Consider the following 21250-nt stretch of genomic DNA (forward strand, 5'->3'; position numbering starts at 1 on the left):
AAATTCTTGCGTTATATTGTAGCATGTGATATGGTATATATGCATGCCTGTTTTATATTCTTGATTTATATATCTGTTGGTTCAAATGCTTATAGTTGCATAATACCTATGCTAGAGGATAGCGGTAACTTGCATATACCCTTAGTATAGGGACCCAAAGGTGAAAATATTTTCTAAAACCGGGAGTCGAGGATCCCGAGTAGATTTTGTATATATGGATATGGATATATATATATTTATTTATATATATATATGGTTATAGTTTTCCAAACTATTAATCGAATAAGGGTTATTCGATAACTTTATATTAATTATTGAATATTATTTCGAATATTATTCGAGGGCTTATGACTCCTTTATATTATTATTGAATATTACTTGGATATTCAATTGAGGATGTATGACTCCTTTATTTTATGAATATTATTTATAATATTCATTCGAGGTATTATGACTCCGCTTATTACTAAAATATATTCTTTATTTTATTAAAGAATAAGGTGTCAATAATCAAACTTATTTTCGATTATTCAAATAAAGATAATACTTTCATATAAGTGTATCTTTGGTTATTTAATACTCGTTTCAAGTATAAGTTTTAATACTTCTACTTCAATTATTTTTATAAAGATAATTCTTTATGAGAATATTATTTAAATAATAATATTCAGATTTTTTCTAATATATCGGGACTGATTTATTTCATTAAATCAGTTTTACTCCAAACACTCTTTAAAGTGTTTTCGAGTCTTCAAAATGATTTTTAAAAGTTAGAGCGGATCCCAAAACTCATTTTTATATTTAAGATCTTCCTTTTAAGGGGATTTAAATACTCGCTCAAAACCTGAGGGATCCGGCTCTATGGTGTATTTTATATTCGCAACAAGGTTGCTGTTTTGATAAATGAATTGATTACTTGCCCAATGTTCGGGAAGTAAGCCCATCTAATTGAGTCGGCATAAGCGACAGGCCGGGGTACGGTCTATCAAAGTGTAAGTGGCTGGGTGGTAGTCCATCAACGCGTAAGAGGCCGAGTGGCGGTCCAGCACAAGGTCCTTATGTGGCCAGGGTGATGACCGGTGGGGGATTCATCCATCTACTAGTAGAAAAGGTTACTTATTGGTATCTTTGCCTGATCAGCAAGATATCTGGTTTATGCCAAAATTCTTTTCCTTTCCAAAATTCATTGGATATTTCAAACTCTGTTCATACTTTACATAACAGAGGTTCCAGGAAATGATTAAGAGATATATATGTGGATATATATATATCGGGACTAAATAAAGTATCTCTCAACTTTATTTCATTCAATAATATTTCAAAGATTGAATCTATTCAAGTCTTAACTTGTGGTCTCCCCTATGGGATGTTTTTTTTTATAAACATATAATACTTTGAACGGTGGTAGTTCAAGTAGCTTTATAAATGATATAAGTGTGGTCAAGTATTGGTAACTTCATTCCTTCTTTTTACTTATATCTAGTAAGTAATTATCTTACACATGATAAAGATTCTAGTAAGTATCCATTTAGATACTTATATTATTGTTATCACTATGTATTATCTTGCGAGCTGTAAGGCTCACTCTTGCTTTATTTCTTCATCACACAACAACAGTTAGGAGAGATGGCCAGACTCCAGCAGACCCAGCGCAAGCGCGTGGGAAGCGTCCCGCGTCTTCCCGATGATGTTGTAGCTGCTATAGCTGTAGAGGTAGATCTAATGTAGTTCAGACCATCTACTTTTGAGAATCAAATTATGTATAATTATAACTTGTGGCAGATAATGGCAATTAACTGTAAATTTATCAAGTAATCATTTTGGGTTGTAATAACTGTTAAATGGTGGATTCAAAGACTTGTACTTATTTCAATTTCATCTCTGAGACTATAACGGGTTGTGGTGTGTGTTAGTGTGGGGTCACAGCATAAGGTTATTATTATTAATTAAGTGAAGTGATATTGTGGAAAGAAAGACCGTGACGACCCGGATCCCCGACCCCGGATCTGGGGGTGTTACAAAACTCCATTACCACTGGCGAGTTCAATCCAAACTCCGAACAAAACTCCAAATCCCCCGTTTCCGAACCAAATAATGCGATTCTGGTACCGAAATGAAGCTGGGAATTTACATGATTCATTCATATCATCAAAACTAACACCCAAGCCAACAACAATTCAGAAAAATGAAAATTAAAATCGAATAAAAACCTTAAACTCGGATTAATCATTCTAGAATTCAAATATTATGATTATATACATGTATGGACTCTATAGATCATGGCAAAGACGTTTACAACATCAAAATATTCGAACAAAGAACAGAGATCAACAACCCATATCACAAAAAAATGATTTTACAAAACCTCCCACCTTATTCGAAGATATGGGTATCAAATTGTAGAGCTTGAAATAAGCTTCAGATTGGTGTATGGAGCATCACAAACGATTCATTCAATCTCTGGAAATCATGAGATAAAGATTGAGTATTGGATTTCACCCCCAAAATCTGTTCTTCCAATTTGTTTCTAATAAAAATAAAATAAAATAAAATAATTAATTAGGCTATTTATTTTTTTTAGAAAATAAATACCCCTAAATCAATTAAGGGTACTTTTATCCGTTAATTAAAATAACTAGGCCCCAAAATAATAATTATAGGGAATAATTTTAAAAGAAATTAAATATAAAACTTATGTCAAAATTCCCCAAAAAATATGAATAATTCAAAAATGCAAAAATTATGGACATTTGAAATATGTATGATTTAGAAAAATACAAACATAAGTTTTTTGGGCTTTGACGTCCTGGTGGGGTCCCGGTCCGTAGATTTTTGAGAAATCGAAACGTTACCTAAATTAACAGAAAACCCCGAAAACACATAAAATGCATTTAGATGCACATAAAATAAGATAAAACGAGTATATCGATAAAGACGCAAATAAACACGCGTCCAGATTACGGATCGATTCATATAAATGCATTTTAAACACATAACAATTAATCAAAAAAAATTATGGTCCTTGTGACAAAACAATAATTATAACATGTCATAACATAACCATAATCAATTTAAACCTATATAAACACATAACATTTATTTAATTATCAGAAAATATTCACATAATTTTCCCGGATATTACAATAATATTTGCTCATTTTATCTGAATTGTTTTTAAGGTTTATATGTTTCTTAGATGGATTCATTACCTTTATGTTAAGTAGAATTTATAGTAGACCAAGATGTATGTTAGACTGACTTAGGTAATAAAGACAGTAAGATGATATAGAATAACAGGATTGAACTAAATAAAATTAGTGATTTATTTGTTAATTTATTTTGTTCCATATTATGCATGTCTAGCTTAATTCTTATGTGTAATTTTTCTGAATAAATACCATGTATTCTTAATTCAATGCTTAGTAATTTTAATGTCATGAATGCATCTCTTATTCTTGCATTAATTGTAGAAAAGGCATGTTTAAGGATCATAATAGGGCAAAGACTGTTAGTCCTCCTTCGATAAGGTAGGATCCACTTTTTTTCAAGCCCATAGCCAAATTTGTCAAGGGTACTCATAATGGAGAAACATGCAGTCAAAGATAAGAATAAACATTTTAAGGTTGAAGTTGTTGTTATCACGGTTAAAAGTAATATATCTAATCCATCTGGACCCAAACAAATAAGTTGGGTACCAAGAAATTTTAATCCATTTGTGAGTGCAGGACGTAACAGATTAATCGATTCATATGTGTTCTTGGCTCTTGTTACTCAAGGCATATTATCGAAGAAAGAGCCTGACTATCAAATGTGATTGAGAAAGCTATTCCGTCAATGATCTTTGGAGATGGCAACAAAGGTTACGGGACAAAGCTATGCAGAAAAAAGGAATGTCATTATGGATTCCACAATTGGTATCACTGATAATAATTAATCATTGATGTCATTGATAATAATTGGAAGCATCATACTTGTTGGGAATTAAGGTACAAAACTTCTTATCAGACAAATCTGCAACAATGGATAAAAGGTCAATTCAATGAAGGAGTAGTGTTTCATCCCAAGTACGAAGGTTGAGAAGCTTGCTCTTGTTAGAGTAAGGAAATGATATGGTCTTAGCTAACCTGGAATCTTAGGAAAAGGTGAAGTCAATGGTTTCTACTGTAAAGCTTCATAGGATAAAAGTTTAACTATGGCACTGAAAGCTCTCGCCCTTGAATATCAAAACAAGGAACTCTTTTATAAAAAGGGATTTGTGAGAGGACTGCCTCATCGGGAATTCAAGAAGGATGCAAAATGTGAGGCATGTTAGAAAGATAAGTCAAAAAAAGCATCACATAGAAGTTAAGACATGATTAACATTACTGATCCGTTTCAGATGATACATATGGATTTCTACGGACCAGTAAATGTCATATCTACATGAAAGTAAAGATATACTTTAGTGATGGTGGATGACTACTCTTAATACAAAGTTGTTGTTCGCGCGTTCTCAAGACAAGACATCACATATGGTGATTGATCACATCAAGAATATCAAGATAGAAGCAACTGTAATTGAATTGATTTTATGGTCAGATAATGGGACTAAATTCAAGAAGCAATTCTGAATAAAATCCGCACCAACAAGAATATTTTGAGATAATATTCAGCATTAGGAACTCCGTGCAGAATGGAGTGGTATAAAGAAAGAACTAGAACTTGATTAAAAGCTACAACTACAAGGTCAAGAAAATCAAGACTTTCTAAATACCAAAAGGATAAAGCAGTCAATACAGTTTGCTACCAATAAGATCGGGTTCCAATCAGGAAGTATATACATGAAGACCACTAATGAGTTATTGTCCAATAGAAGCAAACACTGAATAACCTGAAAGTGTTTAGAGAGAATATTCTATGGAAGAAAATAATGAAATTTTTTCATTTGTTTGAGAATCTTGGCATTTGCATCTAAGGCTAGTGAGGATATTTTCCTTTGCTGCTCAGTGGAGTCTATAACATACATTGCATTTTTGGTTAATCAATAGAAGGTGATAGACATTCTAGTTGCATAGTTCAACAACATCATGCTCCAAGCTATTACGGGTTAAATTAACGGAAATGATGATTCATATCCAAGCAGTGGAATGGTAGTGTAACTACACAACTCAATACTTCAACGTAGCCACTCAGTAAGGAAAAAGATTTTCACGATATCCCAACAATAGCTTAGGGGGAGCAAAGAATGATCAATTAGTCAAATACAACACCACATTATAAAGGACACAACAAGAACATATATGTTGAGATAAAGGGTTTTATGTCAAGTCCATTCCCAGAGTCTAGTTCTTAAGTGATCCAGCTAGTGGAGTGATTAGCAGGGCTACTGAGCATGAATAATTATTTCTCTAGTTTTATATCTAAAGAAGAAACTAAAGAAAGTTATAAAAGCTCTAATAGATCCGGATTGGGTGATTGCAAAGAAAAATAAACTCAATCAGTCATAAAGTAGATTGTAGGGAAGTTGTTACCCAAACCAAATGACAACGTTGTTGGTACAAGGATAATCAGAAGTCAAACTGGATGGCAATGGTATTATTACGAGGTATAAGGCCAAACTGGATGCTAGATTACTATCTGGAAGTAGTATCTAACAAATAGCACCGGTGACGTGACTTGAAGATATTATGATATATTTGGCTCCTTTTGCACATTCAAACTTCAATATTTTATCATGTGAATGTGAACAAGTGCATACTCCTAGTTGGTGAGTTAAAAGAGGAAGTCAATGTACGACAGTTCCTGGACTTTGCAATTGCAAATCAATTGGACTCTATATATCTTTTATTCTCAAGCTCACTTCAGGTTGGTGAGAACTGGTATCTTACCCAGGCCATCGTCAAGGACATGGTATGACACTTTTACTGATTTTATAATTGAATATGAACTAAAAGAGTCGTCATATAAGTAACTCTCATTATCACGAGGCACAAACATAATGTTATATATGTGCAGTGATATCATGATAATATTATATGTTGGTCTACTAACAAAACTTGTGCAAGATATTTGCTAAGTTATTGTAGAGTAGGTATGGATGAGTGTGTTGGAAAAGTTGCAATTCTTTTTACAATTACATCAAGAAAACCATTAGAATAATTCTTTTAGGAGCTCAGGCAAGCCAAAAGAACAATTCTTTTAGGACCACAAGTAAACCAAAAGAATGATGGCAATACAAGTAAGTCAAGGATATTTTGAAGATGTAAAATTTGGTAGATTCTGAACATGCCAAGACTACCTACCAACAGAAACCACTAAAGCTTGATCAGTGCACTCAGGTATAATGACAAGTTATAGATGTATGACAAGCTCACTCTTCCACTCCAATACAAATAAAAAAACATATAATGTTCTCAAGATGCCAATGTGCAAGGTTCCAAATGGATCTTAAATAATCCAATCTTATGGCTATTAACAAGAATTTTAGATATCTTAAGGGAGTACCAACTCTTGGAATATTATACTCTAAAGATATTATTCTCAACATGTTTGTCTATATAAATATAGATTACACAGGTTATAAGAAAGATAGGAGAAGCATCTCTGGAAAGCTGTCAACTTTTCTAACATGAGAAACATCTCAGGAAGCTGTCAATTTCGTGGAAGAAAATTAATTTTGCGTTATGACAAGGAAACAACTTCAACTCGAATAACACTGTGGAACACTCTATGGCAATGCACCTTGACACCAGGTATCATTTCCTTCGAGAACATGTCTTGTAGTCAAAGAGTTACTTGTAGAAAATATTTACTAAATTACTTGATGAAAATAATTTTTCAAGTCTGGTTTGTAAATTTGGGATACTATTGATTGCATATTAGTTGGAAATCTCAAGTTAGGAATTCTTAGTATAAGTTCACAAGTATTAAATCTTCAATATTAAAAGGACTTGTGAATTTATTAGTGATCTGGTACCTCGTACTTAGAGCTACTTTGACAACCCGGGTCAAATCCCGAGCCTTTTTTGTGACTCCGAAATAAGCCGAGGCCTACTGTCCCAAATGCAGCCAACTTGGGTAAACAACAAACCCACAACAGGCTCCCAAAAGATCATGACTTGTTGGTGAAACTAGTAGTTACTCTTCCTTATAAATTAATAGAAGTCCTAAATCTCCTCGATGTGGGACATGGGTTTACAAACTATCCCACTTAAACTCCCGTCGTCCTCGTCAGGCCAGATCAGACAGCCCAGAGGACCAAAATCGTACCTCTCTAGCCATTATGGGATAATACATGTTGGCTTCGTGTCCCCACCTCCGGACCTCTTGCCATTGTGCGATAATACCACCAGCCTTCATGTCCCCACATCCAGCAACTTCACGTGTCAAGCTTTCGAGAGTCGGCTCTGATGTCATATTTGACAACCCAAGTCAAATCCCGAGCCTTTTTCCGAAAACGGGTGAAGTCCCGATTCGAGTCTAAAATAAGCCGAGGCCTACTATCCCAAATGCAACCAACTTGGGTAAACAACAAACCCACCATAGGCCCCCAAAATATCATGATTTGTTGGTGCTATTAGTAGTATTACTCTTCCTTATAAACTTAACAGAAGTCTCAAATGTTCTCGATGTAGGACATGGGTGTTACAGCTACTACCTAAATTATCATGAATACAATGTCATATACATTTGTGGTAATTAAGTCTTATAGCATTAAGTTTGAATATTACTCTAAATGATTTAAATTATAATGGTAGACAATTCCACGTCATATCAGTCTCATAATTTAAATTACATTAAAATAATATGCAGCATAATTGTTTGTATCATTTACAAATAATTGTGACACTTTTAGAATTAGTGATACTACTTTGAATTTATTTTCTAAGTAATCAATGCTTCTTTCTAAAATCACTAATATTAGAAGTAGAAGTATTTTCTAATTCATGTGTATACAACTTTCAATTTTTATATGCTTAGGAAGTATTTCTAAAATTATTATTATCTATCGAATAATTGCCATGTGTATAAGTCTTATATTTTATTGATAATTATCCAAGAATAATTATAAATATTTAGGTGCTAATATCTAACTCATGGATATTTAGTATTTAATTATTTATTCATTATTTAATTTAATTAGTATGGATTATGAAAATTGAAGTAATTTAATGATTTATTTGCTCCATAATTCAAATTAACTTAAAATAATTAAGCAACATGATTAATTATAACTACATCTGTTAACAATTGATATCTAGTATATTGGTTGTAACTAAGTTATTATAAATTAATTATGGTTTTAGTGAATTTAGCAACGTTATATCTCTAGAATTCACTGAAATCAGAATCATGATTGTAGCATGATTAGTTGTATTCTAATTTTTGACCTATATTAATTAATGATATTTAGTTAATATTTTAACGACGAACTAATTGTGAAGTATTAGTATTTTTAAAGTTACTTAGAACTCCCCTAAATAAGCAATATTTTATCTTTAATTCACTAATACTGATATATAAGTGTGAAAATTCTTTTAAGTTTAACTATAGTTATTGTGTTTGATGTTTTATTAAAAGTAACCATACGTTGTTTGCTAAAAATAATTTTTGTACTTCTTTGAAAATTGCTAAACACTTTGATAATAGTTGCAATATTGAATGGATTAAAGTATATGGAGCTTAGAATATTTTTCTAAAATTGCAAACAAGACAATATTGATTAATAAGGCTTTATTTATCGAACCAATATTGTTTGAGATATGATAGTTGTTAGGAGTTAACAATTATATAGCATATGAAATTGAATGTGAATGTCTATCTGATGTATAGTTGGTATTTAATACATTGATATCTTATTTTAATATATTTAAATTAGGATGTTAGAAAATTCCATGTAATATCTGTTTCATAATTGAAATTATATTAAAATAAGGTGCAACATAATTATTGGTATCTAAAATACTTGACAAGTATCAATCAATGATAAACTGTTAATATTTTATTACTAATAATTGTGAGATTTTAAGTTCTAATGAATTTATACGTGTTGCTATATCTGACAGATTCACTACAATTTAAAATCAGCAACATATCATTCTTATTGATTATTTATCAATAAATAATGTTGTTGATAATAAATTTATGAAGATAGATTATGGAGTTTTTGACATGAATGAGAATTGCTTAGACTATACTCTAAGTGATCAATATTTTCTAAAAAATCATTCATATTAAAAGACAAAATCTTTCTTTCTCTTCTTAATACTGCGAGGTCATCAGTCTGTGTCTTTCCAAAGTAAAAAATATGATCAATCATCCTTTTATGCATAAATACAGAGTTGTGCACTCAAACATTTTTAAGAGAAAAGTAAAACTCTCTTCTACAATGGTGATTGCTTATTTTTTATGAAAATCATTTTTTGAAATCACTATTGTACATCATTTCTCTCAATAGCTAAAATGCATAATTTTCACTCATAAAAAGCTTTTCAAAGAGTTACATGCATTTTATCTTTGCTGTGCTATATGTTTGATAATGCAAGTTCAGCCTCCAATAGCCTTCGTTCATTTGATAGTGATGAAGTTGAAAAACTACAACTTCTATCCCAGACTGTAAAGACAAACACTGAAACAGAACCAACCAACACTCTATTACCCCTAAAATGAAGTATGAATGAGTATGAGGGAGAAAGTGCCTTAGTGCACCACATAAGGAAGGTTCTGAGGTCAACCCAGCAGTTCTGTCTCCTACAAAGTCAAGTAAAATTAAAACTGAGGCAACTGCCAGCCCTATATATCTTCTCAAAAAGATGTACTGGCTGAAAGGTACAAAAAATGTTACCAGATTCATCCTCTCAACAGGTTGTGTGTATTAAAATTCTCCTATCAGCTAGGGTATTCTAAGTAGCGTCGCCACCTCAAACGCAAACAATTCTTGATGCACAATATTAGGTTAAACACACAAGGAAGAGTTGACGAAAACAAGAGTTTTGACCATTTTAAGGTTAGATTCAATTGTTCAAGGTTCTTTAATGGACCAATTGCCTTTACAGGTGTTATGAGAAGATACTAATCCAATAGCCATTTTTCCAGTGGTCAGTGTCTACCTCCCCAGGCTTAAATCCCCTAGATGCACCTGCGCATAGTGAATCTGATATAGGCGCAGATCGGCAACTTGTTGACTATGATTTAGATTAACTTGATGAGTTACAAGGAAATGTCTTCACAGACATTAGATGAAAACTTTGATCTTTATGCTATATTCTTTGGATCATTGTTTACCTTCCCAGAGTTCAAATCGGAAATCCTTAACGGGATATTAGCAACTTATAGATTCTGACTAAGATTTATCTGACAAGTCTAACAAGGACGGGTATTTGTGAACTCCCATTTCACCACCTATGAGCTCCTTAAGAATAGCTAAGGTGATTTTCCTTGCAGGTATAGCTGAATTTTGGTGCTATAAGAAGAGTGATACATTTGTGAGAATAAGTGTAAATACAAGTAGGGAGAAGAGTGAAACACTTGTGAGGTACACGTAACAGAATCACACACTCACAGTGAGAAAGAAAGAGAAACATTAAAATCTCATTCCCTTTCCCTAAATATGGTTCGTAATGTTCGATCTTTCGGAAGCTGATTCTTAGGGACCCAACTCTGTTCTTTAGGAACTCAAATCTATTTATGTCAGGACCTAACTCTTAGGGATCTAACATTTACAGATTGGAATTAAAAATGTTGGGACCTAACAATTGACTAGTTGGGACCTAATAATTGTGATCTAACAGCTGGGAGGTATAAGGATGTTGGGAAATTTGGTTAACAGGATGATCAACAGTGAAGCCATTGTTGCAGTAGTTAAAGGGAATGGTTGATCATATTAAAACTTTCCACTTCTTTTCTAACTAAGTGTTATATGAGAATTCCTTCAGATGATATAATACCTTCTTTCTCTTATTCAAGGGGAAGAAGTGTTACAAGAGAAATACTGGAGGATTCCTCAACTAAGGGGGAGAAGTGGCAGGAAAAAGCAAAGGTAAAGCACATGTACACCACACCATTATTTTATACTACAGATATCTTATTGAACAGGAGAAGTGGTCCAAGTGATCAGAAGAAGTGGTATTGATTGACCAATGTTCTTCATAAGGGGAGAAGTTGTTTTCCTAAAAGGGAGTAGTTATCTCTCATAGGTGAAGACGAATAAGAGATATATGCTTTTCAAACAAGGAAATACGGTAGTACGACAGAAGATAATGATGAATACTTCAAGACTGAGAAGAGTTATCTGGAAGAGATTTGAAGAACTAATGAAATGAAGATGAGACTACTTGAGGATTAGTTTAGTGCTAGAGGAACAAACATCTTTTATTTCAATTACTCGAGAAATCTGGAAATGCAAAATCTGATCCAGAAAACCAGTAGCATTATTTACAAGTCCTGGTTCTTTACTCTTTCTGGTTGCTACTTGAGTTATCCTCTCCATTATTTGTTTATTAGGTTTAACAATCAAATAGGGGGAGACTGCTGGCGAGATTTGTATAAACAATAGACATGATAACTCAACACTTGAACATGACAGGTAGGTAAATACTACGTCTACACAAGAAATCATGAAGAAATGAAGACAAGACAAATACAAAGAATTAAAATATTAGAAGAAGTTTTGAAGTCTGTTTACAGGTGTGACGCCCTCCAAACCCGGGTCAGAAGTTTGGGGTTCACAATACACACACCATATATAAACCTGTATATATAATATTATTAGCAAAGACCCTTCTTTACACAACCACGGATCGCAACAGGTTAAAGTATGAAAACAAGCCACCACCATAACTTTTATTATATTGTAACAAATCCCAACTAGTTTAACTTACAACTGATAGTGAAAGCATTCTTACAAGCTTACATAACTAAAAACTAAACATAAAACTCCTGCTAGCTCGATCTAACTCATCATGGAATCCTGGAATCCTAGATCGCACACTGAACTAGGAAATATTGCTACCAACTATTTCCTTTTTAACTATAGATTAACATAAAAGATTCACAAGAGTGAGCTAATGTGACAACCCGGGTCAAATCCCGAGCTTTTTTCAAAAACTGGGTCAAATCTCGATTACGAGTCTGAAATAAGCCGAAGCATACTGTCTCGAGGGCAACCAACTTAGGTTATGACAAGCCCACCACAGGCCCCTAAAAGATCATGATTTGTTGGTGCAAGTAGTAGTAGTACTTTGTCTTATAAACTAAACAGAAGTCCCAAATCTCTTCGATGTGGGACTGGGGTGTTACAAACTCCCCCACTTAAATTCCTGACATCCTCATCAGTCCCGAATAGACAGCCCATAGGATCAAGATCGTACCTCTCTATCCATTTTGGGATAATACCGACTGGTTTCGTGTCCCCACCTCCGGATCTCTTGCCATTGTGGAATAATACCACCAGCCTTTGTGTCCCCACATTCGGCAACGTGACGCATCAAGCTTTCGAGAGTCGGCTCTGATATCATATGTGACAACTCGGGTCAAATCCAGAGCTTTTTTTAAAAACCGGGTCAAGTCCCGATTATGAGTCCGAAATAAGCCGAAACATACTATCCCGAGTGCAGCCAACTTGGGTTACGACAAGCCCACCACAGGCCTCTAAAAGATCATGATTTGTTGGTGCAAGTAGTAGTAGTACTTTGTCTTATAAACTAAACAGAAGTCCCAAATATCCTCGATGTGGGACTAGGGTGTTACATGCACGCATTAATTACCCTATGATGTGTGTATTTGTATACGTTCTTATCTCGGTATGAAATATCCTAACTCCTCATTGACTCAGCCATATTTATTTTACAAATTTTCCATTATTATAAATTTTCAAATATTTATATTCGTTTTACTGTTTTATAAATTTTATTCAAATCCATATTGGGCATTTGGCTCATGCCGTATTCTTTTTTCTGGCAGGTGCTTAGGGGGACTTGGGACTGTGTGACGGAGAGCTACCTTATATTTTCTTAATTAGGCTCTATACTACTACCATTATTTAGATTTAAATATTTATTAGAGATTATCTTAGTGATCTGCCTGGAGGTTTATGAATTATAAGTAATATCTCTTTTCTTAGAAAGGGGGTGTTACAAAGATGGTATTAGAGATGCAAAGTTTACATCAATTTCTTTAAACTTTTTTTTAAACGGGCATGAAGTACAAAACTAAATTATAGTAGAGCTTCCATGAATTGTAAGTCCAGACATTAAGTCAAATGTAACAATAGTTAGAAAAGCGACATGTATTTGCTGTAATTAAGAGATCATATGGTAGGATGCATGGAGTTTGTCAGAATTTTTATCAATCAACTAGAAAGAAAAAAAAGCTAAAGAAAACTTAATAGAGGTTAGAACCATGATTGTAAAAATCGGTAATCGGTACTAATCGTTTAGGTACCGATTAGGGATTAATCGGCAAATCGGGGATTAATCGGAGGGATTAATCAGAACAAAAATCAGATATATTTAATTTTTTTAATAATATTTATCTTATTTATTATGATATATATAATTCAAAATTAATTTATAAATATTAATCGGATTTCAAAAAATAGATCGGCCAAATATTTTTTAAAAATTAATCGAGGATTTATCGGAGATATTTTTTAAAAATCGGGAATTTTTAGAACACTGGTTTGAACACGTTAAAAATAGGTAATGTGAACAAATAAACTGAAAATTTGAACCTTTAGATATCTATGAAAGAGCAGGAAGTCTCTTGTCTATTGTCATTAATACACACATTATTTTATTGTTTTACTTTGTCATTCCCTAACAATACAACAAGAATTACAGAAGGGGGGTTGAATGTAATTCTGGCTTCTTTTTCTAGAATTTTAAAACAGTTCTTACTTGATAATATATAAGTGTTTGATTTACAGAGTGCGAAATAAATACTTTATATGAATCAAAACACAAAGTAATAAAAACACAGGTTTTTAAAACTTTCTGGTGAATTTGAAAGTATCCACCAGATATATATATATATATATATATATATATATATATATATATATATATATATATATATATATCGAATGAGAACTCTGTGAAGCTTAATTAGCTCACAGCTGCTTACAAGTATGAACAACTAAACTTTTAGAGAAATGCTACAGAATATAGCTTGAAAATCTTTCTCTCAAAATGTGTGTGCTTAGTTCGATTGTTGTTCTACTTGCTACACTTGGTTTATATATCACCAAGTTTACATGACAATAAGACAAGATAATAAAAACAAAACATATCTAGTCTAACTCTATGCTACTTCACTACTCTATTCCAGCATCTTTGAATATCTTCATAATAGCATGGAAATGGTAATGCTTCTTTGTTCTCAAATTCCTGCTAAACAGGCTACCACATTCCTTTTGCAAACACCCAACGCATGTGACTGTGTTGTCACTGTCAACAGATATTTGAATTTGATCATCCGTCAGGTACATGCTTGTCATCCATCGGGTAGCTCTGTTGATTATCCGTCAGGTAGCTTTATTGATCATCCGTCGGGTAGCTATTTGTCACTTGACTCCACTTTATTTATACAGAATTACAAGACATCTTATATTTACAATTAATCAACCTATTCTGCATATCTACTAGTAGTCAACATGACTCATATGCTCCTACAGAATCTATACAAAGTTGTTTGCAGAAATGTGCTACAATACTTATTTTTTACATAAGCTACTCACCCGGTGGATGTCAAATCATCATCAGATGGGAATATTTTGAATCATCCGTCAGGACTATATTTGATCATCCGTCGAGTGCTACAAAGTTCACTAAGTTAAATCTACTAAGGTGTTTTGTTTAATTTATCATCAAGTTCACAACATATTCCTAACAATCTCCCCCAACTTATGTCTACTAGAATTGTAGCCATAAATTAAAAGATACTTGATGATAACAAAACACCCTAAAAAAAAGATTGAAAATAGTAGATAAAACTGATAAGTGCTACTATATTTACTGAAAATTGAACAAAGTAAAGTGTACAAAGAAGTTGCTCACAATCATTATCAAGGTGCTCCTCTAGTCTGAGCAGATAAGTCTATTTCCTTGTTTTTTTGGATTTCTTTCCAAGCCTCCTATTGTTTTCTTCTATCTGATTTTGGAGTTGTCTATGGAAGTCAAGTTCATCAACTTCTGAGAGATCGAGCATTTCTTGCATTTCCATTAGAGTCTCATTTCTAGAGATACTCAATTCGTCTTCCAATCTGAAGAATCTTCTTACTCCCTTTTCATCCCTGAATTCCATCAGCCAATAGGGCCTCAAATGCACTCTCTTTTCTGTGAAGGGAATTGACAGAGTTTTTGGTAGTGCATATTTGGCTCTATTACTCCTCAGCTCCTCAATCTTCTTTAGAACTACTCTCCTTGCAGTCACATTGTATCCAAAGTTCTTTTTTAAAGATGAGTAGATCTTTATTAGAACTGATTGGCTTTCTAGAAGAATCCTGTGAAGTGGCCATGTTATCTCTTTCCCTCCCTTGTGTTTAAATACCATTCTTTTAGGAAGATGTCTGTGGGCATCAATCCCTCTTACTTCTTCCAGCTCATTCAAGTAGAGATTCAAGTTTGAAAACTCCTTGACATCACAGATGTACATGAGATCTCCCTTGTTGATTGTGGGTTGAGATTTGGTTACAGTCTTGGATTTAAGAGATACATGCTTCACTTTCTTGATTGCTCTAGTCTTTGTTTTCTTTGGCTTATTGAAGATTGGAAAGTTTAGTTCAAGAATTGGCAAACTATCCCAGTCTACTAGCTCATCCTTAGGAATTATCTGTTCACCATGAATGTTCCTAGTTGGATCCACCACCTTGAATTCTTCAAATACCATTGAGGGTTTTGATGTCTGAGTTGAAGTTGAAGTTGTAGGCTTTTTGGGAGTGTAGTCTTTCATTTCCTCATCACTGAAGTCCAATTTTCTTTTGGAGGGTAGCTTGTATCTGAATCTTCTTTTCTGTTATGGTTCATCTTACACTTTTTGATCTTGAGGTTCAGCAATTACAGATGGTTGTGCATGAATTTCTGTTATGGTTTTTACAGCTTGAAGCTTGGCCAAGATAGCAGCTTGCTTCTTCTTCTGTTTGAGCTTCTTAGCATCCAGAGCAACTTGCTTCTTTTCTTGCCTGATTCTTTTTTTGTCTTCCTTCTTAGCTTCCACAAACATGGGGTGTCCAGCCACCACACAAATTTCCTTACCATTTAGGTAAATCTTAGCTAATCTTCTTTTGAGTGCTGAATCAGCTGGATCTTTGTAAAAGCCAATTGACATAGCCAACAGCTTCTTCTCATCTGGCCTAGATGTGTCATACATAATATCCATAGGATTTTTGTCTGAAAATCTAGAGTAATTTCTTTTAGGCCTCATGATAAGATTTGTTTGTGGAGATTTGATGCAAGATGTTTGGCCTTTTTCCAGATAATTTATGCTAAGGTCATTCACAGAAATCTGCTTGACTTGAGAGTGATGTTTGAAGACTTTATCTGAATTCTGAATTGGCCCAAACTTTTATTGAATTTCTGTATTTATATGTCTCCATTTTTCATCCAGTTCCTTCTCCACTGCTGCAATATTAAGAATTTTTGGAATTGTCTTTGACTCAAGCTTAGCAGCTGCAATTTGGATCAAGTCAATGCTGTCCAATATGGGTGGCTTTGGCAGAGTAATTTCAGAAACAATTACTTGGATGATCTATACATTTATCACTTTCTTCCCCTCACTAGATGGCTCTACTTGACTATCTTCAGATAATGTTTCTCCCCCTTTTTGTTATCATCAAGTAGATTGGAGGAAAAAGATTATGCAGCCACCAGCTGTTGCAGCAGTTGAGTTTGTTGTGCTTGATGTAGATGTATAGCTGTGAGAGAAGCTTCCATGGCAGTCATCGTTTTGTCCAAGGAGTCTACCTTTGTTGCAAGATCAGAGTTCTTCCTTAGCTGTCTTTTAATATCAATCATTGTGGCTTCTGGAAGTTTGGCATCTAATCTGTCATAAATATCCTTCTTCACTTGATTGATCTCTGTCTGGATAGAAGTGATATCCTCATTGTGTTGAAAGCCTTAGATTTGATGCAGTTGCAGAGAATTTAGATGTGCCTGTAATAGCAGTCCAGTGCCTGTTTCTGTTGTAGATTGAATGGCATTGTGTATTTCTTGGATTTAATGAATGAGAGTGACCTTGAAATGTTGAAGATCACAGTCCTTGGAGAATGCCCATGAAAGAAGGCCAGATCTAGAACGGGTGCTTGCCTCTCCCCCATGTTCATGAGCTCCTCACTTTCATCATCATCTCCAAAGAAATCAGTAGATTCCCCAGTCCCATAGTCAACATCATCATCAGCTCTAGGTGGCATAGCTATGATGGCATCCTTAGCTCTTTGCATTGACTGGGTGGTGTGCACCAAGTTCAGCATCCTTTCTGCATTTTCATTGCCCTATCCAGCCAAAATTTGATATGCTGGAACAGGATGAGTAAATGCCTCAGCATCCAAAGAGATGGAACTTATAACAGCTTGATCATGCCGAGATAATTTCTCTATGTCTGCATCATTGGCATTCATTGACTCACTAAAAATGTTGTCCTTATCACTCTTGTACCTGCATTTCTCTCAATTTCACTCTCATTTTGCATCAAGGGCTCCCCTTGGCTCCCCACCCTCACACCCTCACCTTCACCATCTAAGGTGAGACTCCTCTCACTCACTTTTTCCAGTCCTGAAAAAATGGACTGCATTTGTTCACTCTTATTCTCTCTTTTTTCCTGGGAACAACCCAGCCTCTCACTCATTTCACTCCCTTACCCCAGTCCTAAGTGTTATTGCACTACCACTAAGTCTTCTGCACTTGTAATAATTGAAGAAATTTGAAGTTGTGCAGAGACACCCGACGGATGATGAATATCCATCGGGATTGTAGTATGGGTATCCGACGGATGACTACTGTTAGGCTTATCCACCGTGATACAATCACTACTCAACGGATGATGAATATTCATCAGGATAGAAGAAATGAATGAGTTTGGAGTAGATACTATAGTAGACTCTGTGCAGATTGATGAAAATTTTAGCACATATGCCTCAATAGACTCCGAAAGAAATGGCAAGTAAGCCAACAAATCATCTAAAAGATGATGCTCACTTGGTTAAATTTTTGGCTTCTCCACAAGAGTTAAAGATGGAGACTTTGGAAGTGATGTATTGATCATGTCAACATCCAGTGAGTGTGTGGGAGAATTTGGTGTTTGAGGTGCTTCAATTGTCAAGGATTTTGGATGTGACTCCACATTTATTGGAGTCATATCAATCTGACTTTGAGATGGTGTAGTGACTGGGTCTTTAGCTCCAGTTTGCACTGTGTGTGTTCCCTATGCATCCCCAAGGGTGGTTGATCTTTTCTTTCTAGCATAAGTTTGTGGTGAACTTGTGTCCCTAGCCCTTTTGGCATGTGCTCCTGGTTGGGAGCCTGTTACAATAGTAACATCCTTTTAGGAGGATGAAACTAGAAATGAGCTAATTTCCTTATTAACAACCATAGTTTGTTGGGAAACTGTGGTGTGGCTAGGCTTGGGTACACTCAACTCACAAGCCTTATCCTTAGGGTTTCTTTGATTTTCACCATGTCCCTCACCTTGTTCACTCACCTTCACACTCCCCTCACCTTGCTTAATGTTGGGAATATGTTGTGAACTTGATGATTTCATTAACAAAACACCTTAGTAGATTCAACTTAGTGAATTATGTAGCACTCGACGGATAATCAAATATAGTCCCGACGGATAACTCAATATAGTCCTGACGGATGATAATTTGACATCCATCGAGTGAGTAGCTTATGTAACAATAAGTCATGTAGCACATTTATGTAAACACCTTTATATAGACTTTGTAGTAGCATATAAGTCATGTTGACTTTAATTAGATATGCAGAATATGTTGATTAATTGTAAATAGATGATGTCTTGTAATTCTGCATAAATGAAATAAAGTCAAGTGCCAAATAGCTACCCGACGGATGATCAACAAAGCTACCTGACGGATGATCAACAAGGCAACCCGACGGATGATCATGTACCCGACGGATGATCAATTCAAACATATGTTGATAGTGACAACACAGTCACATGCGTCGAGTGTTTGCAAAAGGAATGTGGCAACCTATTCAACTGGGTTTTGAGAACAAAGAAGTATTACCATTTCCATGCTATTATGAAGATATTCAAAGATGCTGGAACAGATCAATGAAGCAACATAGTATTAGACTTGATAGGTTTTGTTTTATTATCTTGTCTTATTACTGTGTAATCTTGGTGATATATAAACCAAGAAGTAGCAAGTAGAACAACAATAAGACTAAGCAATACATTTTCTCAGAGAAACAATTGTAAGCTGTATCCTTTAGCATTTTTCTGTAAGTTTAGTTGTTCTTATTTGTAAGCAGCTGTGAGCTATTCAAGCTTCACAGGGTTCTCTCGATATATATATATATATATATATATATATATATATATATATATATATATATATATATATATATATATATATATATCTGGTGGATACATTCAAATCCACCAGAAAGTTTTAAAGACTTGTATTTTTATTACTTTGTGTTTTGATTCATTTTAATTTATCATTCCGCACTTTGCAAATCAAAACAGTAACATATATATTTTGAGTTAGAACATTTTATAATTCAGAAAAAGTTTCAAGAATTCCATTCAACCCCCTTCTGGTAATTCTTATTGCATTTTTAGGGACTAACAATTGGTATCAGAGCAAGCTCTTGAAGAACAAAGAGTTTAAAGATCACAACAAACAACAAGATGAACAAGAAGGATGTTGGAGTCAAGATTCCTTCTCTGGACAAAGATAATTACCATCACTGGAAGGTAAAGATGCATCTTCATTTACTTTCTCAAGATGAGGCCTATGTGGATTGCATATAGAGAGGTCCTCATGTACCAATGAGAGCTGCAACTGGAAATGAGCCATCATTTCCCAAGCCAAGGCATGAATGGTCAGATCCTGATATTGAACAAGTCAGGAAAGACAAGAGGGCCATGAATATTTTGTTCAATGGAGTTGATGGTGACATGTTTGACAACATCATAAATTCGAAAACTGCCAAGCAGGTTTGGGATACAATTCAGACTATCTGTGATGGCACTGAACAAGTTAGAGAAAATAAGATGCAGCTGCTAATTCAGTAATATGAGCACTTTTATTGTGAAGATATTCAGTCTCTCACTGACATTTTTAGTAGATTTCAAAAACTACTAAATGTTCTGAAGTTGCATGGAAGAGTCTATCAGACAAAAGACTCCAATCTTAAGTTCCTTAGATCTCTTTCAAAGGAATGGAAACCAATGACAGTCTCATTGAGAAACTCTCAAGATTATAAGGAGTTTACTTTGGAGAGACTATATGGCATCCTGAAAATTCATGAGCTTGAAATAAAGCAAGATGGGTGGATGGAGAAAGGAAAGAAGAAAGGAGGGTCCATTGCACTGGTTGCTGAGTTAGAGAAAGAGAAGGAAATGAAGATAGAAGCTGTTGAGTCTACTTCAAAGGTCTGTGAAAACAAGGGCAATGGGCTGGTAGCAGAAAATGAAGATTCTTTGAGCCAAGATGATATGGATGACATTGATGAACATCTATCATTTCTTTCCAGAAGATTTTCCAAGCTCAAGTTCAAGAAGAACTTTGGAGCAGCTAAGCCAAATGGAAACATGGTGGATAAATCAAAATTCAAATGTTTCAAATGTGGCTTGGCAGGGCACTTTGCCAGTGAGTATAGAAAGTCAGATTCCAGCAAGAAGAAGTTTGAGCCTGTGGATTATAAACATAAATATTTTGAGTTGCTCAAACAAAAGGAAAGGGCTTTCATTACACAAGAAAATGATTGGGCAGCAGATGGTCTGGATGAGGATGAGGATGTCAGCTATGTCAATCTAGACCTAATGGCCAAGTCTGATGAAACAGAGACAAGTTCTTCAAGTAATCAGGTAATTACCACTAACCTTGCATATTTATCTAAAGATGAGTGTAATGATGTAATAAATGACATGTCTACAGAATTATATCATTTGCGTGTTACACTTAAGTCTCTCACTAAGGAAAATGCTAAAATCAAAGAAAATAATTTATTTTTAAGTGAGAGGAATAATGTGCTAGAGTCTCAGTTTATTGAATTTGAAAAATTAAGAATTGAGTGTAAGATTGCTA

This window comes from Apium graveolens, chromosome 2, assembly GCF_009905375.1.
Source record: "Apium graveolens cultivar Ventura chromosome 2, ASM990537v1, whole genome shotgun sequence".
Classification (NCBI taxonomy): Eukaryota; Viridiplantae; Streptophyta; class Magnoliopsida; order Apiales; family Apiaceae; genus Apium; species Apium graveolens.